This window comes from Cervus canadensis, chromosome 13 (genome assembly GCF_019320065.1).
Source record: "Cervus canadensis isolate Bull #8, Minnesota chromosome 13, ASM1932006v1, whole genome shotgun sequence".
Taxonomy (NCBI): domain Eukaryota; kingdom Metazoa; phylum Chordata; class Mammalia; order Artiodactyla; family Cervidae; genus Cervus; species Cervus canadensis.
The window spans coordinates 6681784-6701346 of NC_057398.1; the positions used below are offsets into that span (position 1 = coordinate 6681784).

At 46.2% G+C, this 19563-nt stretch overlaps 1 long non-coding RNA gene across 1 annotated transcript in view; it reads right to left on the reverse strand.

Moving 5' to 3' along the window:
• Nucleotides 1-19563, reverse strand: part of LOC122452482 — a 58850-nt gene that overhangs the window by 16815 nt on the left and 22472 nt on the right. The window contains exons 3-5 of the long non-coding RNA XR_006272713.1: nt 749-880; nt 601-642; nt 12-136 (exon numbers count right to left, since the gene is read on the reverse strand). This is a non-coding gene — a long non-coding RNA (uncharacterized LOC122452482). The remainder of the gene's footprint in view (nt 1-11; nt 137-600; nt 643-748; nt 881-19563) is intronic.

Here is a 19563-nt window from a genome sequence, read left to right on the forward strand (position 1 = left end):
AGCAGCCCCACCTCCACTCTTGACTTGGGTGAGGTCGGAGGGAAAGTCTTGTGGTTGAGATTGGTATGCTGGGGAATTGCAGGCCTGGAGCCGCGGGACGTGACTTGTTGCTCTATTAAACACACTAGATAATCTCCTGAAACAAAGAAATAAAGCAAAGATTAAATGGGAGGATTTTCTTGTCAAGAATTATGAATGCAAAAATAACCCAGAAAATATAGCTGGATTTGAACAGGGCCCAGGCAAGATAATGGACAGGAAGCCCTGTTACACATGAGGTCCCATTTAAATCAAAAGGTACCATCAAATCTCAGTTCCCAGTGGGGCCTCTGTATGCACATTCAAGGGTAGAAATGTTCTAGGGACATTATTACTGCATTAGACCACGTGGTGGGCACTGAACCTATAAATAACATATGGTCCTTAAAATGGCTTTTATTTTTTAGCAAAGAAAAGGTAAACAGCAGTGCTCATTTGAAAGATAACTAAACAGTATTTCAGGCCTTATGACAACGGGCAGAAGACCAGCATAGGGCCAGAACCAAGTTTAGAATCAGGAGTCTAGACTTTTCCTGGTTCTATGTCAGATTTGAGGCTTACCTTGGGCAAGTCACTTCCTAATCCTCAATTCAGTTTCCTGACCTGTGAAAGAACAAAGGGTATTTCCAGCTCCTCCAGCTCTGATCCCAGGACTCATATGAGAAAGGACTTCTAGTAAAAGCCCCTGAAATTATCTGGTCACAGTTACCTTCCTGTAGCATTCGTCATAGCAGGACAGAAAATCCACCTATTTGTGATAGACCTGGGCTGTAGAATAAGATATTTCCCAAAAGACCCCAGGAGTACGTACAGATCTTCTCAAGCGGCCCCATGAAAAGACCTGTGAAAGGAAAGAGCAGAAAGTCAAAAGGTGATGGCGATTTGGGGGGCCGCCTCTATTTAGTAAGTGGAAACATAGACACGTGTATCATACATCTCCCCAGGCCCCCCCCCCAATCCCACCCCCACCAGGCCACCAACAAAAGAAAGAACCAGCCAAACTGCTGGCACAGTTAGACCACACCCGCCTTCAGCCCGGTCTCACTGAGCTCATACCTTCTCGCTGCCAGCTAGACGTGTTGGTGTGTGTACTTGCTGCCTCTCTCTGACTCACCGCAGCGTGCTTTGCGGCAGTGAACCCCGCAGCCAATGTTCCCCAGCGATCTCTGGCCTACTTCTTCCAAAACGCCGCGGGGCAGTCATGGAGCACGGAGGGGAGGGTGGGGGGTGGATCGACGGTCCCTCAGTTAGTCAACTGGCCCTTTTCGGCCCGACTCCCTCTCCCTCTTGATCCCCTGTAAGCCTTCCTGAGAAGTTACAACCTAGAAATTCTAGTAAAATCCTCCTACCTTCTGTTAATTCCATAAGGGCCTTGTAAAGAGTGAAAACTGAGTGTCCCAGGCCCCATAAAGTGGCACACATGCCACACCCTCCAAAATCAGCTATTTGAGGAAATCAAGCACAGTGAGAAGAGTATTTGCATTTTGAAGTCAGATAAACCCTAGTCAGACCAACTCCAGGGCAACACCAAACTGCTCGAAGTTCCACATACCTTGCTGTTTCTTAATTCCATGCCTTGGTTGTGCTGCCTCCTCTTTCTGAAATGCCCCACCCTTCAGCATTTCTTCTAACTTCTGCTTATCCAAACTCTCAGCTCAAACATCACCTCCTCCAGGAAGTCTTCCCTGATCCTCCCAAGCTGCAATAGATGCCCCCTTGGGGCTTAGCCCAAAGCCCTGTTATAGCTTTAGCATTGTACCTACCATATTGCTGTGTAATTGCTGTTTTCCTCTTCTAGACTATGAATTTCTTATCAACTAGAACCCACTCAACTTATTCTTTTTTTTCTCTCCATAGCTTAATGCATAATCTAGTTTGTCTGCTGAATGAATAAATTATCTGATTTATCCACTTATTAGTAGTATGTTCTGGACAATTTAATTTACTTCTCTAGGCCTGTAATTTTTCATTTGTAGATTGCAGATAACAATCCATTGCTCACTGAGATGTTGTTCAGATTTGAAAGTAACCCATGTAAAGGCCTACCACAGTGCTGCCACATAGGCATGGAGAATTAAAGCACATAGGCCATGGGTCTCCTTAGGGGATGATGAAAAGGAAAAAGAAAAAGCAGGAATGAAGAGTTCCATGGTCAGTCCGCAGCCCCTATCTCCATGGACATGTGGTCCCACCCATTTGCTCCCTCCCTACAAGGAAGCTTTTTTTTTTTTTTTTGCTTTATCTTAAATGAGAAATAGTTGGATTGTTTGATTAGCCTAGATACCTTTATCATCTTTTCCATTGACACAGAGCCCTATAAGCCTAGGAACACACCCCCCCACCCCCCTACAAACCCTCAACTCTATCATAAATAGGTCCTCCCAGTGGTGAGGTCAGGCTTACCCAGAGAGTTTCTGGTGATGTATCCGCATACTTTAGGGATGAAAAGAGGAAGCAGCAGTGGTCTGAGCTGCTGAAGACTTGGCAAGTAGCCTGACACTTGGAGGGCTTGTTCAAAGTTTCCAGAAAAGTTTCCAAATAATGGAGAGAAGCAGTTCCAGTTTAGTGGAAGCCCGGTGATCACCATGGCAGCAAGTGCTGTAGGCCTGGCCCACAATACTATGCAATGAGGACCATCCCCATCTGCCCTTAGTTCCCCCAAAATGCACACAGACATGAACAGACACACACACACACTACCTCCCTTTTGGAACTTGAAGCCCTCTCCACTAGTCAAATCCCCCCAAATCCTCTGGTGAATCAGGCTGAATCAGGCCCTGTGAGTCATCTAGAGCCCATGCAAGCCAGGGTTAATCTGTTCAATAGTCATTTATTAAGCAAGTGCCTGTGCCAGACTCCGTGCTAGGCACTGCAGACCAATGCCTTCTAGAACATTCTTGAGGGCCTTTTCCCCAAAACCACCCAAGAGGAGAAACCACTTCAATCAGAAAGTTGATGAGGCCAGGACTTACAATGGAGGTATTGCCGATGAAGAGACCTGAACTGACCTGGACGTGAACCAGTTCACCCAACTCATCCTGCAAGGACCCACAGAAGGGCACCAAACCACTTCTAGGATCCCACAGGCTGGACACCCAAGCTGAACCCGAGGAGGGCCAAGACCAGGCAAAGAGCAAAAGGAAGGAGGATTTCCCCCAGCATTGCTGCCATTTTGAAATTCAGCCATGTTCAGAGAACCAAGAAGCACTAGAATCACTTCCCTATGGTAACCTCTAAAGTGTCCTAGGATCCCAGAGGTAAAGAGGAGGGAGCGTTTTCTAGGGAAAATGACAGAGGGGTGGTGGAGTCTATTGAATTTCACAACGTGGGCTACTGTGGAGGTTTTAAAATCAGTCTGAAAATACAGTCTTCCCTGGGAGAGATAGGTTGATAGCCTCTCCACCTGAATCTGAGTCGGCTTCTGACTTGCTGGAAGTCAATTGAATGGGGCAGAAATGATGCTCCAAGACTTCTGCAGCTAGGTGGAAAAGGCCTTATAATTTCCGCCTTGTTTGCTGGAATACATGCACTCTGAGCCCTGAACCCTGAGCCACTGTGAGGCTGCCCTGGGGCTGCCATACTGTGAGGAAGCTCAAGAATGTGGAGCGGCCGTGTGTGTGTGTGTGTGTGTGTGTGTGTGTGTGTGTGTGTGTGTGTGTGTCCAGTCTGACAGCCAATCTGAGATCTCAGCCCACCACCAGTACCCCATGCCAGTCTCGTGAATGGATGAACCTCCTAACCATCACATCCCAAAGCCCTTGAATCACCCCCAGCCTTTGAGTCTTCCCAGCTGAGGCTCCAGACGTTGTGGAGCAGAGATAAGTCATCCCTGCCCCACCCTGGGTGAACCGCTGGCCCACAGAATCCAAGAGCAGAATGGAATGGTGATTTTAGGCCACTAAGTCTGGGCAGTCTATAGTGAATAGCAGGGCCTCAGCGACCCAATGATCCTAGAGGTGAGAATGAAGAGTTTTAGAAAAAAAGACAGAGGAGGGAGCAAACTCAAAAATGACACTCTACAAAAAGGACAGTGACCTGAATGATGCTGTTTGCATTGTTTTATTTTTTAAGGTAAAAGGGAGTGAATGCAATCACTCTTCACAGGTGATCCCTGGGCTTAGCTTTGGGTGGTCCAGCCTTGCAGTGGCCCTGGGGCCCTCACACCTGGTGGTCCCCAGCCTCCCATTCCATGGCCCCTCTCTCATGGCCTCTCAGGTAAGAGTGGAGCTTCCAGCATGTGAGAGGTCACCCACAGTGGGAAGACAAATGACTTCACAGTGGGACGTCAGTCCTGCAGTGAACCCAATGCGGAAGCTTCAAGTCAGAAATCAGTTCTTCACTGAAAGAGAGAGAGATCACTTCCCAATGATGCTGGTCTGGGTGGGGGCTTCTGCAGCTTCTTTCCCTTCCCACCTCCTAGGGGTGCTTTAGAAGGAGGTGACAAGGACTGGGTCTGACCAAAGGCATCCCAGAAGTTGCCCAGTTATCCCTGAGACGGTTGATAGTCATCATCCTAAAAGAGACCCTAACCAGCATTGAAAGTGTCTGCTTCATCCCAGCTTCTGGGAGTTACCTGTGGCAAAAAGCTCTTCATACTTTGAGTTTCCTCTAGTTCCACTGCTTGGACAAAGGAACACCTCACCCCTACCCCTCCCACCAGACTGCTAGGAATATTTACCCCTGTTTAAACAGCCCCTTATTAGAGCGCATGTGCATTTTAAGAAACCCCTGTGATACCCACGCTCTAAGAGGAAAGAGAGGCAGCCACTGAATGGACCCAGACCAGAGTCTGGGAGCTCACCCAGCGGTCAGGCCCCAGGCTAGGGAGTACCCAGTGGTCAGGCCACAGGCTGGGGAGCACCCAGTGGTCAGGCCCCAGGCTGGGGAGCACCCCGGGCCTCTGGAGCCCTTGAGGACAGGCTTGTCTGAACTCAATGGAGTCAGTGCAGATGAGAGTTCCCAGATCCGAAGGAGTCACCCCTGCTTTGGTTTTCTGAACAGCTCCACCTTCCAGGGGCCCACGCATGTTGTCAGAAGGCCTTTCTGTCTGTCTTGGTTTGCTCTGATTTCAATCTCCGCCTTCAACTTAGTGGCTCAATTAGACCTGAAGTCATAGACTCTTTGAACTAGAAGGGACCTTAGAAACCACTTAGGTCAACCCCCAGGAAGGGAGAGGAACTTTCTAGGATCCCACAGCAAGGGTTCTTCAGCGTCAGAGTTAAAACCAGAACCAGGGCCCCTGGCTCCCAAGCCAGGGCTGTCTGTACACTGCCCTTCTCGAGGTCAGACTACCCAGATGGCCTGCTCCCTGGAGAGTATGGATTCAGAGAAACTGCTTGAGCCCCTCCAACCCCAAGAATCCTGGATTCCAAAGAGCCTGTCTGCAAGAACCAGTCCTCCCTCCTCTCCTCCCCACCCCAATCCCAGCCTCCCAAACCTCTAGACTATTTTGGAGGTAAGCAAAAGCAATCAGCCAAGGCAGAGTTCTCTTTAGGCATCCTTAGAATGAAAGCTCCTGGTTACTTTCAAAATTAAGACTTTCCTACCCACCCCTCTCTCCCTTTCCATTCTCCTCCCGCCTTTGCTTTTGATTTCATGTCTGCTTTTCTGTTTCCTTAGCTACGTGAGGCATTTCACGCAGCCAAGCTTCCATATGGGCCATTTCCTGTAAATGCAGACACTGTCCTGGACATACCAATAAAACTTAATTTTGATCAATGTGCTGATTGGGGATTTTTCAACACATCATGTCCTTTGAACACATTTTTGAACAAAGTGAAATACCAAGAAAAGAACAACATGGTTATTCGCAGACAATGGAGGAATCTCTTAGACGTAAATGTTATAATAAAGGGACAGGCTGTCCTATACTATAACTGTTTGGGTAAGCATCTGTTTTTCCCACTGGAACTGACTCCCAAAGAGTTTATATCATGTCTCTTTTCAATTCCACATGTCTCATAACCTCAAACTGCTTTTCACATACAAGGACCTCTATAAATGTTTGTTAAATTGAATCTATTTTTTTAATTTAGTGAGAACTTACTATGCAATAGGCAGAGGGCTAGATGTTTTCACAGCTTTTTAAAAATTGATTTTCGTGACCACCCATCAGCGATTTCTTGCCACAGTCATGATGTTTTACAAACCAATCTAACAATTCTGACTCCTGTTTCAGTCTGCAGAGGGATTTCCCAAACCAACCAAGCAATTCTGCAACACCAGCTGGAGGTCCTACAATTCAGCTCACTCCTGTCACTCTCTACCTGGAGACAGCGTCAGATCTGCAGATTGAGGACTCAGCCCCACACAACTGTCCCCATGTCAGACGTCAATCACAAGCCCAGGTTGTTACCTGGGCTTCTGACTGCCTGGCTATAAATCAGAGGTTCCCACAATCCCCTACTTGGGTTCAATGCTAGAGCTGCTCAAAGAACTCAGAGAAACATTTTGCTGACTAGATCACCGGTTTATTACAAAAGGATATAACTCAAGCACAGTCAGATGGAAGAGATGCAAAGGGCAAGGCATAAAGAAAGGGCACAGAACTTCTGTGCCTTCTCCAGGCACGCCACTCTCCCCACATATCTAAGTGTTCACCAGCTGGAAGTTCTCTGAACCCTGTCCTTTTGGGGTTTTATGGAGGCTTCATTACATAGGCATGATTGATTAAACAATTGGCCATTGGTCCAGACTGATTCAACCTCCAGCCCTTCATTCCTCCCCAGAGGTCAGGGGGGTGGGACTGAAAGTTCCAGCCTTCTAATTACGTGCCTGGTTTTACTGTCAACCAGCTCCCATCCTTAGGTGTTTCCCACAGGTCACTTCATTAACATAACAAAAGACTCCCTTGGAGCTGCCCACACTTGAGAAATTTCAAGGGTTTCAGGAGCTCTGTCCCTGGGGGCTCAATGATAAAGAATCCACCTCCCAGGCAGGAGACTTGGGTTCAATCCCTGGGTCAGGAAGACTCCCTGGTGGAGGGCATGGCAACCTACTCCAGTGTTCTTGCCTGGATAATCCCATGGACAGAGGAGCCTGGCAGGCTACAGTCCATGGGGTCACAAAGAATCTGACATGATTGAGCAACTAAACCACACAAACCAAGATCCTCTTTGGGCTTCCCAGGTGGCCCTGGTGGTAAAGAACCTGCCTGTCAATGCAGGAGACATGGGACATGTGGATTCAATCCCTGGGTCAGGAAGATCCCCTGGAGGAGGGCATGGCAACCCATCCCAGTATTCTTGTCTGGAGAACCCTATGGACAGAGGAATCTGGTGGGCTACAGCTCTATGAACAGAGGAGCCTGGCGGGCTACAGGCCACAGGGTCGCAAAGAGTTGGACAGACACATGCACATCACACACCCAAAAGTTTAGTAGCTTCAAACAGTCCCCTTCTGCTGTATCTTGTCGGTCTCCAGGGTGGCTCACAGTTTCGCTGATCCAGGCTGTGTTGGGTCAGTCTTGGTGAAGCAAGTTGATGCACCTGTGATCAGTTGGAGGGCAGCTGGGGAAGCTGATCTAAGCTGGCTTCAGTTGGGGTGGCAAGGATGATTGGGACCTCTCCCCACATGCCTCCTCATTTTCCAGCAAGCCAGCCCAATCTTATCCTTGGAGTGGAGATAGCAGAGTTGCAGAAGAGCATGCAGAAGCATGCAAGTTCCTTTGAGGTTTCAGCTTACAACAATTTCATCTTCACAGTGACCACACTTTATTGGTTAAAGTAAGTCACAAGACCACTTTCAAGGGCTGGGGAAATCAATCCCATCTTTCAATGGAAGGAACAACAAAGTCATGTTGCAATGCATGGAAGGACTAGGATTGTGGTCATTTTTGTAATCAATCCACCACATGAGCTCAAGTTTATTAATAAGATGAAGGGGAAAATGGAGAGAGGTTAAGAGATTTATAAAGCATGTTATTAAGCTGCATTGTGGCAGTGGTGGCACAACTCTATGCATTTACTAAAACTCACTGAACCGTACCCTTAAAATGGCTGACTTTAATGGTATGTAAATTATTCCTCAGCAAAACCGTTTTTAAAAACTGGAAAAAATTAAAAATTTATTGATGATCATTCAACAAATAATTGTCCAAATCTGCATTTAAACTTAAGTAATTTCCCACAAAACTCAGTAATCTTTTCAATACACTATATTTATCATACCTAAAGTATTAGATTCTCAGAATCGGAGCATCTAAGAGCTAGAAAGGTCTCCTCCTGATTATTCGCCCGTTCCTCTTTCTTCAAGCAGCTGAACATGTAACCCTTCTGGTGCAGGTGCAAGAATCCTCGTCTTAGGATGAAAAACAGAAATAATGTTTCAGAAAACCTGGACCAGATGAAAAATACACCTCTTCTCATATGCCTTTGGGATCCAGTGTGATTAGTGCTAGAAAGAACTTGACCCACTGCTCTTTTTAGAACCAGAAGCTGCAGACAATTCTTTTGATTATGGCTCCTCTCATTTTAGGATACCTAATATCCTTAGATTCTGGTAGTTACAGATGACATTTTTCTTCTATTTTTATTATTCAGTGTCCAAACCTAAGTTCTTTTCTGGGCTGAGAGTTATATTCAAATTAAAGGTTGCTCAAAAAATCTCCTTTGTGGGTAAAAATCTCAGACATGAGGACTCTGAGAATAACAACAGCTAAAGAAAAAATAAAAAGGTGGATTATGCAATGTGTTCCATCTCTTGTGAGCATTAAGGCTTCTGTGAGGGTGATGATCACATGGGAAGTAGCATGGGTTCCTCCGATCGATCCTTTGGCCTTGTTTCTGGAAAGAAAAAGAGTGACATCCCGAGGAGATGCATCCGGGCTTTCCATAAACAGAGCTTTGAAGAGCAAATTGAGCAGCTTTCATCAGTCTCACACAGACCACATCAAAAGCTGCCTGAGGGGAATCACTCACCCGATGTCAGGCAGGGTCAGGCAAGCGTTATCAAACGCTCTTTCAAGATGTTATGAATCAGAATCAGAGAGGAGAGAGAGAGAGAAAGGTAAAGAGGAGCATCAAAAATAAGACCATGAAAGGAAAGGAGGGAGGCAAACAAGGCAGAGAATGCAGTGCAGTGGCAGAGAGGGTGAGGAGGGAGGACCAAGGGAGAGGAAGGGAAACAGGAGACGAGCCAGCGACGGAGCAGTAAGGAGAGCGTGACAGACGGGACGGAAGACATTCAACAGCTGGAGAGAGACAGAGAAAGGGAAGTTCAGGAGCCTAGTGCAGAGAAACAGCCTTTACACACTGTGGAGGCCAGCCTGGCGGCCATCTGTCCTGAGGGCGCGTAGTCTACACAGACATCTGTGGAAAATTTTCCAGGACAGATCTTTTCCCCCACCTAGAGGAGCAGCATCAAGTCCCACTGAAAGCAGGTGGAATGGAAAACAAAGGAAAAAAGAAGCCCTCCAACCTTCTTCCTCTCCAACTCCTCAAATTATCTTTTATCTACAATGAAGGGCTCTTTGATCATCCCAGCCGGCTTCACTCAGGCACTGAAAATCAGAGGGAACCGTCATTAGAAACCCGGCCTGATGTCCACCCAAGCCCCCACTGGAGCGATTTCATCTTTCATTACAACAAAGCATGGGCAGTCATGTATCAGCTCACGTTGTAAACCTGTCTTCTTCAGAGATCAAGTTCGATTTTCCAACTAATTGGAGAGAAACAAATCCATTCCTGGGTCAAACCAAGCAAATTTCCCCTGTTCTGTAAAAGATCTGATTCTGTCTTAATCAAGAGGACCCTGGAGCCTGGGTGTTCCCGTAAGGAGCTTTGGGGAGCCGAGGGTCAGTGAGAGGGGGCTAGGTGTGCAAAAAGGCAGCCTTTGCAACAAGGGGGCAGAGATGATAAATGGGAGATGGAAGGGCTCTTTCCAAAGCAAACTCTGCTCGTTGTTCATTTTCACCCCATACAGTGAAACTGCAATAAGAAGCAGTGTCCTAGTAGGGTGGGAAGCAGGGATAGTTAGGGAATTTGGGATTAACATGTACACACTGCTATATTTAAAATAGATAACCAACAAGGGTCTACTGTATAGCACAGGGAACTCTGCTCAATACTCCGTAACAACCTAATAAGGAAAAGAATTTGAAAAAGAATAGATACATGCATATGTATAACTGAGTCACTTTGTTGTACACTTGAAATTAACACAGCATTGTTAATCAACTGTCCTCCAGTAAAAAATTAAAAGTTAAAAAAGAAACAGGGCCCTAGAGACAGCTTTGCTCCTGGTACTCTATGCACATTTGTTGAAATAAGGCAGGATATCAAAGGGCGGTTTGCTAGTGGTTCCCAATCCTTAACTTCAGGATGTAGACAGGAGTTGAGAGAATAAACAGTGCCCAAACTCATGGAGCCAATCATTTTACACGCCTCATTTCATTTAATCCTCACAACAAATCTATAAGGTAGACACTCTAATTATGATCCCCATTTTACTGATGAGGAAAGAGAGGCTCAGAGAGGTTAAATGACTGATCCAAAGTTCCAGAGTAAGAATGAAGAGGGGCAGAAATCTGAGCTGCAGCTAAAGCCAGAGCTGGTCTTACATGGCCGAGATGGCTCAAGAGCAGATGGAGACGATGGAAGACCGCCATGTCCTTGCCCCCTTGGAGCAGCGCACAGCATGGAGAAGAAGGGGACCCACAACAGCCTCAGCCTGGTTGGGCAGGTTCAGGCTTTTGAATAAGATGGTATCTAACAGCCCATGTTGCAAGATAGAGGCCAACCTATGATATGAACATATTTTGAGCTTCAGGGTAAATGGTGCAGCCAGACGCCAATCAGAAGGTAGCATTACTGTGGGCTGAAACAAGTGTGGGGAGCTCTCAGAATTCTTCTATTTCCCTTTATAAAAGCAAAAGACCAGAAAATTGTCCATAATTGCAGAGTCATTGGCACTGAATTGCAACATCTTTTACATGGACCAACATGACTGATGACTCCACAGCATCGGGGGTCCTAAGGTCCTTCTCCTGTGGCCAGCTCCACACTGGCATAAGCAGCCCACCCCACACGGCAGCAGAGTCCGGAGCACCGGCTGTGTGGTCAGACACACATGTGTTCAGGTCTTGTCTCCACCACTTACTACCTGAGTGACTTTAAACAATTTGCTCAATGTCTCTGAGCCACAGTTTCCTCATCTGTAAAATGGGGGCTATAAATACCTTAGACCCAAGTAATGTTAGGATAAAATAAAAGAAAAAAAAACCCATAACATCTAGAACAATACCTACCATATAATAAGCACTCTTTTTTTTAAAAGAAAAGTTATGATTATTATATTTTCCACCCCTTCATCTTCCTTACTCGAAGCTAAGAGAGGAAGAGGCAGACCAAGTGAAACTGCTTATATAAAAGTCAGATTGAGTCTGGCGATTCCACCAGAGGCAATAATTACAAAACTGCTTCAGAGCACAGAGTTCCAAGAACGAAATACACATTTGGAACAAGTTCATTAAAAAAAAAATGCTTACTCATAAAAGCCGCTGTGGTTATAGCCTGACAAATGGAAAGCAGCTCCGATAAACGAGATGCCGGTGGTAAACAAGCCAGCCACACCAAGAAGCCGCTTGATTTCTCTTCCCACCCTCCAACAGTTTCTGAACCTTTTATGGGATTATAATGAAAGCTCAGGTAGGTTTTATGGGACTGTTTACCCAGGTCCCCCCAAACTCCAAACAGATGGAAGAAGGCTTGGACTTCTCTGCCAAATTTCCAGAACTGGAATGAGGCTGCCATAGAGCCCAGGCAGCCTGCTCTCACTTCACCCAGGAGAGTCAGCTCCAAGATGTTCCACCTCTTCAGCCTATCTAGAGACACCCACACCCTCAGCGTCTCAGCTCCAGGGCTGCCCCATCACACCTCATCGGTCCATTTCAAGAAGAACTATCTCCTGGCCGGTCTGTACCCTGCTGCCTTGCCCCAGCCCAAGTAGGTCACCTTCCTGGTAGTGGAATGAACACTAGGTGGGAAGTCAGGAGATTGGGATGACAAGCCACTCGATAGCTGATCCCTGTCATTGAACTTCTCTGAGCCTCAGTGTTGCTGTCTATAAAATGGGGCTAATATCACCTCCCTCATAGTGTTTCTGTGAACCTTCAACACTTTGATGGTCATGAACTTCCCCTGCAGAGGGTCTGGTACCTGTGGGAACTGTGACAGCCAGCCAGTGACATTGACTAAGCTCCCAGATATCAGAACTCTGTGCTATGAACTTGGGGTGGGATGGCAGGAGGGATGACAATGGAAAATGAGGGGGGGAGCCCCCACCTGTCTGCCCTTGGAACACAAGGGAAATCACTGAGACTTCAAATTGCTTTCAAAGGGCTTCTAGGTGCAGATAAGACCTGAGGAAACAGAGTAAAGAGAGCTAGGTGCAATCAACACTGCCCCCCACTCCACCCGCCTTATTCTTGCCTGACTCCAGCACCTACAGACTCCACTAGGCCTTATTCCCTTGCCAAAGAAAAGTCAGTAACATCAAACAGGAAGCAGGTCGGTGCTTTTACAGGGCCTAGGGCAAAACAAACTTTTGCCAGCATTTACCAGAAACCATGACAAACCTTCTAAATCCTTAGGTAATGAAAGCCAGCGATCTCCATCTACTCCATTCTCACCCAAATCTCACGTAGTTGACTACCGTTTTTATGGAGATTTAAACAAAACCTGTGCACCACTAAGTTACACAAAGAGCAGTTGATTTAGGCTTTGAAAACTTCATTTCTTTTTTTAAAAAAGGGACTAAATAATACCTTTTGAGAACCAAATCCTTCAGAAGCAAAATTTCTGGGAGAATTGGCTTTCTGTGTGAAGGTGCTTGGAGACAGCATATGGCTGGCTTAAATTTGAATATGTAAACACCAGGCTTTTAGGCTTCCACTCAATTATTCTAAAAATCTAGAAATCATTCTAGAAACTGAATGTTCGCTACGCAAAGCATTGTTCTCAGTGCTGAGACCAAGACAGATGACTCATGATTACTTGCTGTTCACACCTGGATGTGCGTGCTAAGTCACTCAGTCCTGTCTGATGTTTTGTGACCCCGTGGACTGTAGCCCACCAGCCTCCTCTGTCTATGGGATTCTCCAGGCAAGAATACTGGAATGGGTTGCCATTTCCTCCTCCAGGGCATCTTCCTGACCCAAGGATTGAACCTGCATCTCTTAAGTCTCTTGCATTGGCAGGCAGGTTCTTTACCACTAGCACCACCTGGGGAGCCCCAGAAATACCTGGGGAGTTTTTAAATAATGTAGATATCTGGGTCTCACCACTAGATAATCTAATTCAATTGAAATAGACTGCCTTTTTATTTCCTACCTGCGAGTGAATTTCATGTGCAGTCAAGGTGAATAAACAGAAGCTAATGGGAACCGTGCATGTAGAAGAGAGACAGGAATCCATGCTGAAAAGGACCAAAGACCAATCATGGCAAGTGGGACTCATTCACTCTACAAAGAGCTTCATGCTAAGGACTGTGTTTGTGCTGAGGATACGAGGGAGCCCAAGAGCTGGCCGCTACCATCAGGGACTGCACAGAAGAGTGTGATGGGTGCAGTTCTTCTGTGTGTGGTTTCTGTGATGAACCTGAGCACAGAGATAGCTCCTGAACCACTCTGGTGAGTTCCAGATGCCTTCTCAGAGGAGATGACACCTGAACCATACGCTGACAGATGCGAGAGAGCTAAGCCAACACAGGGACAAATGTAGAGGACACTGCTAGCTGAGGAAACCACCCCTGCAGAAGTCCCGAGGCCCAAGAGAGCTCATTGAAATATGGGGATGGCAAGAGTGGTGCAGAGCAGGGCTGGAGGCAGGGAAGGGGCCGGGTGGGCAGTGAGGGGGATGAAATTCTCACGTTTCAGACCCTTTTGTCACTGGTGCCTTGTCACTGATCCCCAGCCCCTAGCACAGGATGTGACACCTGATAAGCTTGTAACAACCACTGGTTGGATAAATGAGAACAAGCAGAAGGCTGAGGACAGAGCTCTGGGGGGACCCAGACACTTAAAGGCCAACCAAGAGGGCGTAGTCGGAGAGAGAGAGGAGAAAACAAGATGAGTGGTCCAGAAACCAAGGGGGGAGAGTTTCCAGAAACAGAGGACTGGTGTCAAGGGCTGGAAGGAAGCAAAGGAAACACACAAAAGGCCAGCTGTTGGGCAACAACGAGGTGGTCACTAGAAGTCTTGCAAGAGCCAGAGGGGCTGAGGGAGAAACACAGTGGTGGGGGACTCAGGAGGGAGGGCTGGAAAATAGATTTGTCCATGATGAGGCTCGATCAGGAAGGCACAGGTATTGAACGGTATCCAGGGCTAAGAGAAGGTTAGGTTGTTTTCTATTTTTACATGAGTTAGACCTGAAGACGTTTTTTTAACATGTTCAACTGAAAGATCCTCTAGAAAATGTTAGCCATGTGGGACAGTGTGCTAGGATGAAAACAGCAGACTCGCCACTTGCTATGTGACTCTGGCAACATTAGATAACCTCTCCGAGCCGCAGTTCTCATCTGTAAAATAAGGATAACTATGCTTGACTTGAACAGTTGTTGTAGTAAGTGAATAAAAAGTGTCTAGCGATTGGCTTCTATAAGCCAATCTTCTAAAAGAAGTTTTCAAATTCTTCTTTTTTTAATCTTTAGTTGAAAGAGGAGGTTCACTTAAAAGTTGTTGGGATAGAATGACCTGTGTTCTCCTTCTATTTCTCAGGAGTTTTGTGGCCTCTCAGTTCTGTTCAGTTCAGTTCAGTCACTCAGTCTTGTCCAACTCTTTGCAACCCCATGAACCACAGCACGCCAGGCCTCCCTGCCCATCACCAGCTCCCAGAGTCCACCCAAACCCATGTCCATTGAGTCGGTGATGCCATCCAACCATCTCAACCTCTGTTGTCCCCTTCTCCTACTGCCCTCAATCTTTCCCAGCATCAGGGTCTTTTCAAATGAGTCAGCTCTTCACATCAGATGGCCAAAGGATTGGAGTTTCAGCTTAAGCATCAGTCCTTCCAATGAATATTCAGGACCGATTTCCTTTAGGATGGACTGGTTGGATCTCCTTGCAGTCCAAGGGAATCTCAAGAGTCTTCTCCAATACCACAGTTCAAAAGCATCAATTCTTTGGCACTCAGTTTTCTTTAGAGTCCAACTCTTACATCCATACATGACTACTGGCAAAACCATAGCCTAACCTAGACGGTTAGTCACTAAACACCACAACATCACTTAGGTTTCCTTGATCAGATGGAGACCTGGGTCCCTGCCTTGTGAAGTTGGGACCTTTTGATTACTGAGAACAGAATTGCAAAAGACACTTGCAAAAGTTCAAAGTGCCATTGACATAATCTGATCACTATCCAGGCAGTAAAAGAGGGGAACCTTGAGACGGGTGATTGATATTTCCTTAGGGTCAGGTTGACTCATGGATTCGCTCTTAAAAGCCATAAGACTTTAGGGAAGCTGAACACGGAGATTCTATATCTTGATCTCCAAAAGAATTAAAATGTTTTTTAAGCATATGAAGTTCTCTGAGTGTAGTAAATGTCAATAAACGTTACTTTCTTGTCTCTTAATCTGGAATTTCTAAAAACATCATCGTCTTCCATCTCCATGGGATAGTCTGGATGGAATTTTACTTGGTTACAAAGGAAAGACAAGAAAATTCAAATTCAAGTTTATGCAATGATCTCTAGAAGGCTCAAAAAAGAGAGGCAAGCTTCCTCTAAACTAAGATGCTGCTGGGGACCCTCCATGGTGATCTTTTTAGCCTTAACAACTAAAATCTTCATTCTACCAAACCTTGCCCCAAGTCAGCACCTTGATCAGAACATAACAGCCAGTCTCTCTGCTTTGACTGCAGTTTCCTTAAATCTTTAATCAGTTTTAGTCATCTTTTTTTTTCCTCCAGCTTCAGGTTCAGTACGTGCTCCATCTTTCAGAGTCACTCTGCAGCCGTGTTGTGTAGACCTGGTCTCCAGTCTCTGTGGTATTTCAAGCAGTTGCTGTTGACAGAGTGATTCAGTCTCCACAGTAAGCTGTGGTTTCTTCACCTATAAAATGGAGACACTTGTGACTTGCAAAGGTAGGAGGGAAGGACAGAGTGAGGGTTTCTAAGGAGCTGACCCTGTGACTAGTCATATCATAGGAGATCAACACATCATGGGAGCTCATGTTATTATAAGAATAGAAGCCTCCATATATATGACCACATGTCAAATAGATAGCCAGTGGGAAGCTGCTGTGTATAGCACAAGAAGGTTAGCTCAGTTCTCTGTGATGACTTAAAGGGGTGCGATGAGGGAAGTGGGAGGGAGATTCAAGAGGGAAGGGATGTATGTATACATATAGCTGGTTCGCTTTGTCGTATAGTAGAAACTAACATAACATTGTAAAGCAATTATATTCCAAAAAGAAAAGAATAGAGTCCCCCAGGCAAGGGAGCCCTGTAGATCAAAGTACACACCAGGTGATAGAATATGAATGGTCAGTCAGATTCTACAGCCAAAAAGAGGAAAAAAGGCTCAAGTGAATTTTCTCCCCATTTTTTCGGTAAAATAATATGCTCCAAGCCTGAGACCTTTTTCCTCCTGTCTACTGCCCAAAACTCATTTCTCCAACAGAGATCTGAGCCACCATAAATCCAGTCAGGGGTCAAGATGGCTGACACAATTTTAACTACAAGAGAGCGCAGCATAAATGCATCATTATTATCCCCAAGGGCTACTCTCTGCCTTTTCCAGGGGACAAAAGAAAAAGTCATATTTTTATAGTATTCGCAAATTTTTGAGGGACAGACAGATCCAAGAACTCAGAAGCACAAAGGCAAAGTATGACCAGACTTAAAGGGAACAATCTTTCTGTCTTTTAAAAAAATCTCTTTATTGCTATCCTACCAAAAATCTAGAGACACTGTTTCTAAATAAAGCCAGTTCTGCCTCCAATTGCCTCTGACTGTACAATCCTTTCTGTGCCTCTATGTTCTATAACCACATCTCTTTTAGACATAGGGCACTCAGCCCCTCACTGAGTCTATTGCAGGAAAGGGGACATTTTTCAGCGCCTGAAACTGGACTCTTGTCTAACACTCAGAAATGAATTGTCTGAAGAGACACATGTGCTGCCAAAGCAAGAGATTTTATTGGAAAGGGCACCCGGGAGGAGAGCAAGAGGGTGAGGGAACCCAGGAGAACTCCTCCACCACGTGGCTCACAGTATCTGGTTTTATGGTGATGGGATTAGTTTCTGGGTTGTCTTCTGACTCAGAGTCCTTCCTGGTGGTGCAGGCCTTATTCAGCCAAGATGGATGTCAGTGAGGAGGATTCTGGGAGGTGGTCAGACGTGTGGTGTCTCCTTTTGACCTTTCCTGAACTCTTCTGGTGGGTGGTGACTTATTAGTTCCGTGTTCCTCACCAGGACCTCCTGTCGTAAAACAACTCATGCAAATGGTGACTATGGTTCCTGGCAAGGGTGGGCAGTTTCAGCCAGTGCGCTTCCCCTAACAAGTCTATACACTTTCTCCTGGGGAGGTGTGATATTGCAGTGCAATTCTGATACCCACTACCCGGAGTCAGCTCAGACTTCATGAGCTAAGGGCACAGTCTCCAACAAGACTGCCCTCAATTCAGACAACAGCCGTTAAGTTCAGGGTCCCCAGGCTGCCTGCGTTCTGACCAACTGGGTTCCCACAGTTCCCTCAGGTTCAATTATTCAGGATAACACATAGAATACAGGAAAGTGCTTTACTTATGATTAAAATTTTATCACAAAGAATACAACTCCCCAGGCCAGACAAATATAAAGATGCCTAGGACTCGGAGGGTTCTGAAAGTGAAGTTTTTGCGTCCTGCTTGATGGAAGCAGGATGTACCACCCTGGTGGACAAGGTGAAGCCCCCGACCTGGGCACTCAAGTCACCCTGGCAGAGATCCCACCGGCACCAATCAGGAATACGCAAGAGTAAAGACTAACCCTGGTACCCAATCACCAAGAGATGAATCAAAGTGAATTTCTAATCCCCATGTTCCTCCCGTTTGTCTAGGGATCACAGAATCTGAGTAGGCAGGGCCTCAGTTGGCTTATACCCACTGTCCAAAGGAAGTAATCCTCCTCACACGGTCCCTGACAACACTGCTTATTGCTCCATGGGGGCAGCACAAGGCCCGACAAACAGGGGACGGAGAAGCATACAGGGAAGATGTCTAAACGTGCCAGCTCTAACGCAGAATTTCTCCAGAGCATGGCTCAAAAACCAGGACAAAGTAATGGACTCTCTTCTACGTCTTCTTCCCTCCCCACGTGGACTCCTGTCCCCTTCCCAGTGAAACTCTTAGCAACACATTTCTTCAGCCAAGCAGAAGAAACTTCGCCACTCCATGATTAAAGGACCATATTCAAGTAGATTGTGTTCTGGGTTCTAAAGACTTCCACTTGTAAATTTCAGGTACACAGCTTATCGGTATGAAGACTGACTATTAAACCAGGTTTGAGAAAATGTATGAGTTTCAATTTGTTTTGTTCAAGGATCCTATCAATCGAGATAGTGTGGCTTACAACTTCTGCCAATAAAGACGGATTCACAAAGGCTCCCTTCCCTTTATAACCTGTAAAACCTCTTACCCTGATGGTTGCTCATCTTACAAAGAGCTGCATGCCCATCCCTTTCTGGATTCCACCCAGCACCCTCCTGAAATGGCTCGGGTGGTGTCAGAACCCCATGACCACAACAACCCATGAGCTTCACTGCAGACTTTGGCCCCTAACTTCAGGGTTGTTGGAGTATCCCCTGGTGGCTCAGACAGTAAAGAATCTGTCTGCAATGCAGGAGACCCAGGCTCAATACCTGGGTAGGGAAGATCCCCTGGAGAAGGTAATGGCTACCCACTCTGGTATTCTTGGCTGGAGAATTCCATGGACAGAGGAGCCTGGCAGGCTACAGTCCATAAGGTCACAAAGAATCGGACATAACTGGGAGGCGAACACTTCACTTCTGAAGAATCAGCGTGGAGAGAATGGTCATACCACCCTGAACGCGTCCCATCTCATCTGATCTCAGAAGTTATGCAGGGTCAGGCCTGGTTAGTAGTTGGATGGAAGAATGCCTTGCCCTACAACATTGTAATGCATCCCTAAACTCTCTCTATACCTTACCTTCCTCTCCCCAGGCCTTGCTATAGAATCTTAAACAAACTCAGATTTATCTGTGATCTCGGTACAGCTTTCCATTCAGATTTCCGATAGTAGATTTTCCTCCTCTTTACCTTTTTGCTCTTCTCTCCTTATCCAAAAAGAGCAATAAAAGGAATCAGAGAAGAACTCAGTTTCTCACCTTGTCTTGCCTCAGTCTAAACAAGAAAATGTCTTATTAAAAAAAGGGGGGTGGGCTGGGTGGGGAGAGAAAGGTGATATTTAATTTTATTGGGGAGAATGGATCATTGCCGGAGAATGCCTGCGGCTAAATGAGACCATCAAACCAAGAACAGAGCGGCGAGCCGTGCGCACAAATATGAAGTAATATCTTTCTACTCCAGG